Source organism: Magnolia sinica, chromosome 4 (genome assembly GCF_029962835.1).
Source record: "Magnolia sinica isolate HGM2019 chromosome 4, MsV1, whole genome shotgun sequence".
Lineage (NCBI taxonomy): Eukaryota > Viridiplantae > Streptophyta > Magnoliopsida > Magnoliales > Magnoliaceae > Magnolia > Magnolia sinica.
The window spans coordinates 68,153,869-68,162,302 of NC_080576.1; positions in this window are offsets into that span (position 1 = coordinate 68,153,869).

Here is an 8,434-nt window from a genome sequence, read left to right on the forward strand (position 1 = left end):
AGGAGAACAATTACACCCCACGGATTAACAAAACAGTACGTGAGTGTTGGGGTTATCACAACTATGGGAGTGAGAATTATTATCATCCATCTAATAAAAAGAAAACAATGTGTGATTATATTATGAGTAATAATATGTATTACCAACCATCAGATTCTCCCACCTATGATCCGTATAACTGTAATCAGTGAAAACATCAAAATTGGGGAAATGAACCAACAACATCATGTTATAATAATTATTCTCTTGGATCCCCTATCTTTGAGATCCAACCTGAAACGATCCAAGAGGATTCAATTCAGAGTAACATGGCCTGTCTTGTGGAAATTAGAAAAGCAATCGAAGCACTCAATTCGCGCCTCGATAGGATAGAGGAAGCTCGCTCATCCCAACCACAACCCAATCCAGAAATACAATGCGAGCAAAGTGATCCTAACTCACTTTTGAAGAACTCTGGAATTACAAATGAGGAGTTGGATTCCATTAATAAGCATACGGTTCAATTTCCCGATGAGTCGATCTCGATGACTATTCAAAAGAATGGTGAAGAGACATGGGTGTCTTTTAAATACAATGATGATAACACACTTTACTCACATGACACACTCGAGCTCAATGATAAGGAAGAGGTTAGTTTATGTGAACCTCAACCTAATATGGGAATAGAATGTGAGGAAAGCGATCCCAACCACAGTGCGCACTGCACAGAATTAGACAATGATGCGTATTGGGATGACTATTATGAACGTGCAGCCCAAATTCCCCTAGAATCAATCTTAAGTTTGGTCTAGGTCAATGATCAAAATGTACATGAAGTGGTTGGTCAAAATGAGCCACTCCTCTCACCTAACATGTCTGATTTAAAAGTGGAGGATGAGCCCCTTACAACTGACTCTTCTAACTCTTATGAAACATGTTTAGACCACTCCTCTGAATCGAATGATGATGAGATTTGGGAGAAGGACGAGGTACTCGTTATAACCCTGAAATTTGAAACCACTCAGTTGAGGCCACCATCTGAGCTGTACACGTTTGACAATTTAATGCCTCGATTGAGTAGTTTCAATGAACAGAGTGATCACATCAATACTTCACCTATTGATTTTCAATCTGTCTGTGCAGGACTGGAGTAAGAAAGTGTACCTCCATCCACTTGCGAGGTGATGGATTCTTTGGGCAGATCATCATGAACTCCAATGAGGAAAATAAGTCACGCTTAGCTGAACTTCCCAACTCTTTGGATGTTTGCTTGGCACACTTCGTAAATTCAAATGATCCCATGTCAAAAGACAAAGTGGATGCCTTGCAAGACAACATCTCGGTAGTCATCACTGACTGAGAGAACCCTTATTTAAGGCCCCTTCTTCCCCTGATCCTAAATGTCTACCATTAAATGAAAAGGAGCTGAAAATTGAACCAAAGTCTGGAACTTCAGAATATGTTAAGACTACATCACTTCTTAAGAAGTTTTTTGAACTTTATTTACTTGTAGTCTCTGATTCACCAAGGGATACTAACATTGAAACTTCTTATGTTACAGGTGAATCGTATATACTCTGGATATCTCAAGCAATTCAACGAAAAATTTCTTATGAGGTACATAAGTTTCTCTGGAAAGTCATGCTCCAGGGCGTCCAAGCCTATTGCAAAAAAGGCTTTTGGATGATCCTATTGAGGAACTTACTGAGAAACTTATCAAGATATTGGCCGGAAGAGGAACCTTGCAGCATGATCGTGTAGTTTTTCCCTGCTTTCGTAGGACTAGGGTAGTTTGCTTTATGTTATTCTAGGATAGACGGTTTTATGCCATTAGGTTAGTTTGCTTTATACATTGTTTTAGGATAATTTGCTTTCATGTCTTCACTCTCGTGTTAACCCGCTCTCATGCTGAGATCTCTATGGAAAAGTCTCTCTCGATTCCTTTATCCAGGTACTATCTTCCCATCACTTTTCCTTTACTTTCATTATCCCATGTGCATTACATGCTCATATCTTTTACATTGAGGACAATGTAGATTTTAGGTTGGGGGAGGGAGATTAGGTTTCCTAATCAGTGTTTTCTTGGTCTTGAGTAGAAATTGTGAAAATTTTTAATTTTTCTAGAATTTCTTGTGAATTCGAAGTGATTTTGACATTGATTGAGTCATGATTAAGGCACTTAGAATTTCAAGATACGTGATGTTGGTAATTTATGACTCTTGGATTCAGTAATATCTATTATATTTTACAGTTAAGTTTAAATTATTAATCCAGAATTAGAAGTTGTAGACATTGATTGAGTCATGATTTCACATATCACATCTCGCTCTCACATAAAGGTTTCAGTTTGATATTGAAAGGTCAACTTGGTAATCACTAAGCATATAAGGAACCAGCCTAGAAAATTTGTTCGTCAAGATCAATTGAAGAAAAAGAAAATACCTAGTAAAAAAAAAGCAGATACCTTAGGAAAGGGTTGGGCGAATAATCTTCACCATAGGTTTGCTCCCTATAGGTGTAGATTTAATTCCCCATGGATAATATGTGAAAAGGGTTGGGTGTACGGTCTTCACTATAGGTTTGCTCCCTATAGGTGAGGATTTGATTCCCCTTCTTGGCATTACTTTTAATGAAAAAATCAAAAGCTGGAAGAATGAAAAGGAGATCTGTGAGGCAAGTTTTAGTTATCATGAATTCTCTTGTTGGTTACCAATGATACCATGAAATAGAGAAGTGAATTTTAATGATGATAAGCCGATATTAGACTATACACTCATGGATCCTAATGATTAGAATTTTTTCTAATTGATGGATTAATAGTTTGAACTTGACTATGAAGTTTACCGTGCGCTTGAGACCAGGAGAAAATAATGCCCAACATTCATGAATCTTAGAATTCTAGTATTTGGATTGTTTTTCAAAAATACTCGAGTTTATATAAATTGTCCTGTAATTCTCAACTTATATTTCGTATACTTTGCTCGGGACTAGAAAAATGCTGGTTGGGGGTTGTGTTGAGGGTCAAATATTGCATATTAGACCCCAGTTATTGCCTGGATTTACGAACATGGTACTGTTTAACGCCCTGCTGTAATCGTGTTTTTGATGCAAGATGTATTTAGGAGCTTGGACTGCAAAAGGGTGCTACAAGCATAGATTTAACGCTTTGAAGGCACCAAGGTAAGGCACGGACCCCAGGGGACCAAGATTGAAGAATTTACACACTAGAGATCTGAGAAAATCACGCCATTCACGTTAAACGGGCCTGAATGACATCCAAAATGCAAGATCACAGGATTCTCATCATCTGTTTGCCTCGAGACTTCATATATGGCCTGAAGACCATAAGTTAACTGTACACAACAAATTTTAGCCATTGGATCTCTCTGAAAGTGGACCAATGGACAGATTAGTGCATAGATCTATGAATTGGGGCCCGCCTGATATTTGGATATGCTTCAATTGTTGTCGCAACATGTTAAATGAAGTATCAGAGAGGATGGATGGAGCAGATTTCTCGTAGCCATCATCGTGGACCCCACCTGAGTTGGGTGTGCATAGTGCATGAGTGCACTAGCCGAGCACGGCAACACAGAGATGGTCAACCCATCTCTTGACCGTCTCCTCAGTAAACCAGAAACTCTGCTTCTAGTGTGAAACAAAGACTATGGACGAGATTTGGTGGGGCACCATTATGCTCCAAAAGCTTGATCCTGACTGCCCATTGCGTCCAGAGAAGAAGTTTTACCATGGCCATGGTGATCATTTGCGACCATGCATGCACACACAAGAAGGAAGTGATTAAACGCAAAATGAATGGTGGAAGCAAAGATCTCATGGGCCACACGTTTTGGATCCAAAACTGTCCCTTCCCGAATGGGATTTTGAGATGAATCCGGTGGACGACATGGATTTTGTAAAGGAGAAATGAAGTGGACCCCACCAAGAACTAGTGCAAGCAATTTGCATAGACTGAACGCTGTTCGTCCGCTGGGAGTTGGGGTGGCCTACCATGATCACCAAATAAATGATCCGAGACATCCATCATGTTCAGAGGAGGGATTCGACCAAAACCCAGTCATTCTCATGCACCCGTTCAGTCATTCAAAAATGCGGAGCAAGGAACAAGCTGCCACGTCGAGCAATGGTGTGGTCCACCCAAAGCTCGAATTCACTTCAATCTTGGAAGAGTAGCCTAAATTGATACCAAGAAACTAGTGAACAGACCTGATTCTTTAGTAACCATAGAAGATGGGCCCCACCAAGCATCAACGCAAGATGGGTCCTTTTCTTACGCACGGCATGACTTGCACGCTTCTTGGCCGCGTAAACAGATTTCGCAGCAGCTGTTCCACCAACTATGCTTGTAGCCGACCTTCATCAGCCTATAAAAGAAGAGAAGAGATAGACAACGGGGGATCTGGAGATCAGTGGGCAGCGTGGAGGCGACGCGTGGAGCATGGGCCGGTGAAACGAGTTTTTCTTCTTTCCTTTTATTTAGTTATTTTATTAAGATATTTTAGTCACTCATGTCTATGATCGGCTAAGCCTCTTAGTTAGGGCTAAGAGGTGAAGCTTGTAGTGTGATTAGGATGGTTATTTTGCTTTGATTCATGTTTAGTGAACTTTTTCTGGATTCTAGTTTGATTATAAGAAATATTTTTAGTTTTTAATGGTTTGTTGTGACTTAAATTACAATAGATCTGCAATAGCTTGAGATATTCTCCTTTTATGTATTGAGATTGTGAACTTGGGAACCCTGTTGTTCACCATTGTCTACTGGGCATGGTTGGGTGATGAAACCCTTCCTAACTTTCACAATTCTCTCATGATTGGCTGTGAGATTGGTAAATTGCTGTTGTTTGCCATAGCCTCTTGGGCATGGTTAGGTGACGGAATCACTTCCAAATTTGCACCAATCGTATCTGTTGATGATTAGATTTATGAGAAGTTCAGAGATCTGACAAATCTCTTCTTACCAATTGGATAGGATAGGACTCTGATTCCAGTTGTGTCCTTGAATCAATGCAAGGTAGCTTCCCAATTGCTACAAGTGGATCCTTGGCACCCTAGCTCCCACCTTTATTTTTATTAGTTTTTAATTATTCTATTCACAATTATTCCCTCAATTTCATTCAGTTTAGATTTCATCTTAGTCTAGTTCTAGTTCTACTTAATTTCAGATTATGTACAGGTTTCAGTCCCTGTGGATTCGACCTCAGTCTTACCGAGTTTATTACTACATCACAACCCTATACTTGGGGTGTGAACAATTGTCCTGTCGAAATATGATGTCTCTGAACCCCATTCTGATAATTGAAGCATTTGATTGCTGGGGCATTGATTTCATGGGACCATTCCCCCAATCCATTGGGAATTTATACATTTTGCTAGCAGTAGACTATGTCGCTAAGTGGGTCGAAGCAATCCGATGTTGGAACAATGACCATCAGACGGTCGTTAAGTTTTTAAAAGAAAACATCCTTTCCCAATTCGGAATGCCTTGGGCCATCATTAGTGACGGAGGTTCACATTTCTTTAATGGGCTGTTCACAACCCAAGTGTAGGGTCGCAATGTAATAATAATCTCGGTGACATCGAGGTCGAATCTACAGGGACTAAGCCCATGAGTATTCTAAAAGCAACTAGAACTAGAACTAGAAGAAGATGTATATCTAAATCTAGAATATTTGAAAGTAATTGTGAGAGATTTAATGAAAAGCTTAAGAAATTGAAAGACTAGGGTTTCCAAGGATCCACTTGTAGAGATCGGGGAGATCTATGCTTGATTTAAGCCACACGATTGGAATCAGATTCCTATCCTATCCAATTGGAAGATATCTCAGTAAAATTAAATCTGAACTTCCTTTAACCTAATTCTCAATGGAAGAGCGGTGTGAGAACTTGTAATGACCTTGGAAATTTTGTGCTTATTTTTCCCTAAGTAGTTGTTTTTGGGGTAATTAGCGCTATACTCGATTGCTTGTGAAATTCACATCAATCACTTTAAATTCGATCTGCATGACTCAAAACTTGTAGATTAGTTAGTGCTATGTTACTCTGAAATCTGGGATCCATCGCTAAATCTAGTTGTTCTGGGGAATTTTTGGAAGTTCTGGATCGGACCTGGACTGCGCGTCGAAAGTCCGATTGTGATGATCTTAGGCTGTTGCGGTCACCATGTTGGGCTTGACCATCACCTCGAAAATCAAGTCCATGTGATGTTCTGGGTCGATTTGATTGAGTTCGGAGTGAAGAGTGTGAGAACGGTTGGAAATTTATTAAGTTTTTATGAAATCTGAGTCGTGTCGCTTGCGCGATGATTTTAAGCTATCTGACCGTTGGATTCTGACCCAATTTCACCCTCTGATCAGGGAAGGTGGCCTAGGCATATCCTTGTGCTTGTGGACCTGATCGAGATTCAGTGACCGTTGAATTGAGTGTGGTCCGCCACGGCTGATCTGAAGAGCCGGTCGGTACGAAACCTCAGCCTGACCTAGATCCATGGTCAGTGAGCTTAAGTCCGACCTTTCGTGGTTTTAGGCCCACCAGAAGTGCTTCGTTGGATCGAGAGAGGCTTGCTTTGGTTATAACCTAAGTATACCTTGTCCCTAGGGTTATTTTCATCAATATGAGGCCTATTTATAGTCCTTAAACCCTAGCTCTCTTTTTCATACGAATTTTTTCTAACCCTAGCCTGGAGAGAGAGTGGAAAAGAGAGAGATAGTGAGAGAGAAGTTGGTGAATCATCTCGGATTCTTTCCTGTTCTTCTTCATCCTTGAACCTTCACTTTGAATCGTTATTCTGACGATTCTGAGTTCATCTTGGGGTAAGTTAACCTAACCCTAACCTGTGTTAGAGCTTAGATTAGTCTTGGTGTTGTTGTATCTCATTTCTATCCTTGTTTTAGGGTATTCTATCGCCGTTGACGAAGACAACTCGTCTAAATCAGTTCGGTGTTCTTTTCTGGCTTAAGGTGCGGACTTTAAGTGTATAGGTTATGGTTTTCAAGGTTTTCAATGCCAGGTAATGATTTATTCTTGTTATGGATGAGATTTCACATGCCAAATGTTATGTTTATGTTGCGTTCCTGATATGCTTGTGTTATATCGAGATTTGTGTATTTTATGTGTATGTATAAAGTACCGTATACGTATAAAATATGCACTTGTGTTTGCCATGATTATTTGTCATGTATGCATGCTAGATGTGTGTATGACAACTCCTTGGTAAAAGGAATTGTCCAAATGCTTGTATTTCCACATACATCATATATGTTATTTTATGTATTCTAAGTGTTTGTAGAAATGCCTGAATGATCTTAAGTGTAACTTATTACACTAACTGCGGGCGTTGAGAAGTGATTCTCAACACTCCTATTGATGTGCATGATTTCCTTCTTGCTAGTTACATTCCTTGTTATTTAATTTCAAGTATTTCTTATGCTTTCATTTATGTTAAGTTGATATTCTTCAAATGTTTGAGTACCACATGATTTGAGTTGTTGCTCCATTACTGTTCTACATTTAATATGATTATCTGTTGTAGTGTACTGTGTTTGGGACCATAAATAGTCCAGGAAATCGGTAATCTGCCTTAAGGTTGTGGCTGAGATTGCTTTCGCCACAACGGACGTAATTAGACGAACCCGAGCCGTATTAGAGTTGGCGGCAGTGGTTTGGCCACGCGGAGTGTTTGCGCACTCTATGTCGTTCAACCCAACGTGCGCTCGTGCTAGTCGAGTTCGTCAAGTAACCCGATTGTCCGATGTATGTTCACCATGTATGGACGCTACTGCTTGAATCTAGGGTACCGAACTTACCAGTGAAATCCTATTAACCATGGTACCTTGATCCGCAAAGACTCATGAGCCGGACATGGTGGTATGGGACACCGTGGTCAAGCTGTCAGCCTACGCTGGGGTGACGAGCCTCCCCGTAGTGACCAGTGAGCAACTAAACTTGTGAGCCGATTATGGTGGTATGGGACACTATATTCGTGCTGTCGGCCTACATTGATTGGTGACGAGCCCTTTGTAGTGACCTCGAGCATACCTGGATACCGCAATGAGGTGATGAGCCAAACTGTGGTAATAAAGGTATGAAAGGCGTGCATTGATTGGTGACGAGCCCTTTGCAACGACTTACAAAAATATGATCGTATGAGACGTCTAGGACTGACGACCCTAGAATGGATCACTGTTTGGATGGTGATATGAGGAAGGTACTTTAGCTTCCCAATCCTGCTGTATGAAAGGACTATTAACAACTTGGTAATCATATCCATGCACCGCATTTGCATGTGCTTTGTAGATGTGGCGCACTTTGAGGCGATGTCATGCGTAACGTAAGATGAAGACGCTGAGGGTGTACGCGTGAGGGCACGCATCATTTTGCATACATCCTTGCATTAACAAGAGTACTTAGGATTTATTTAATTTTCTGCTTTATCATT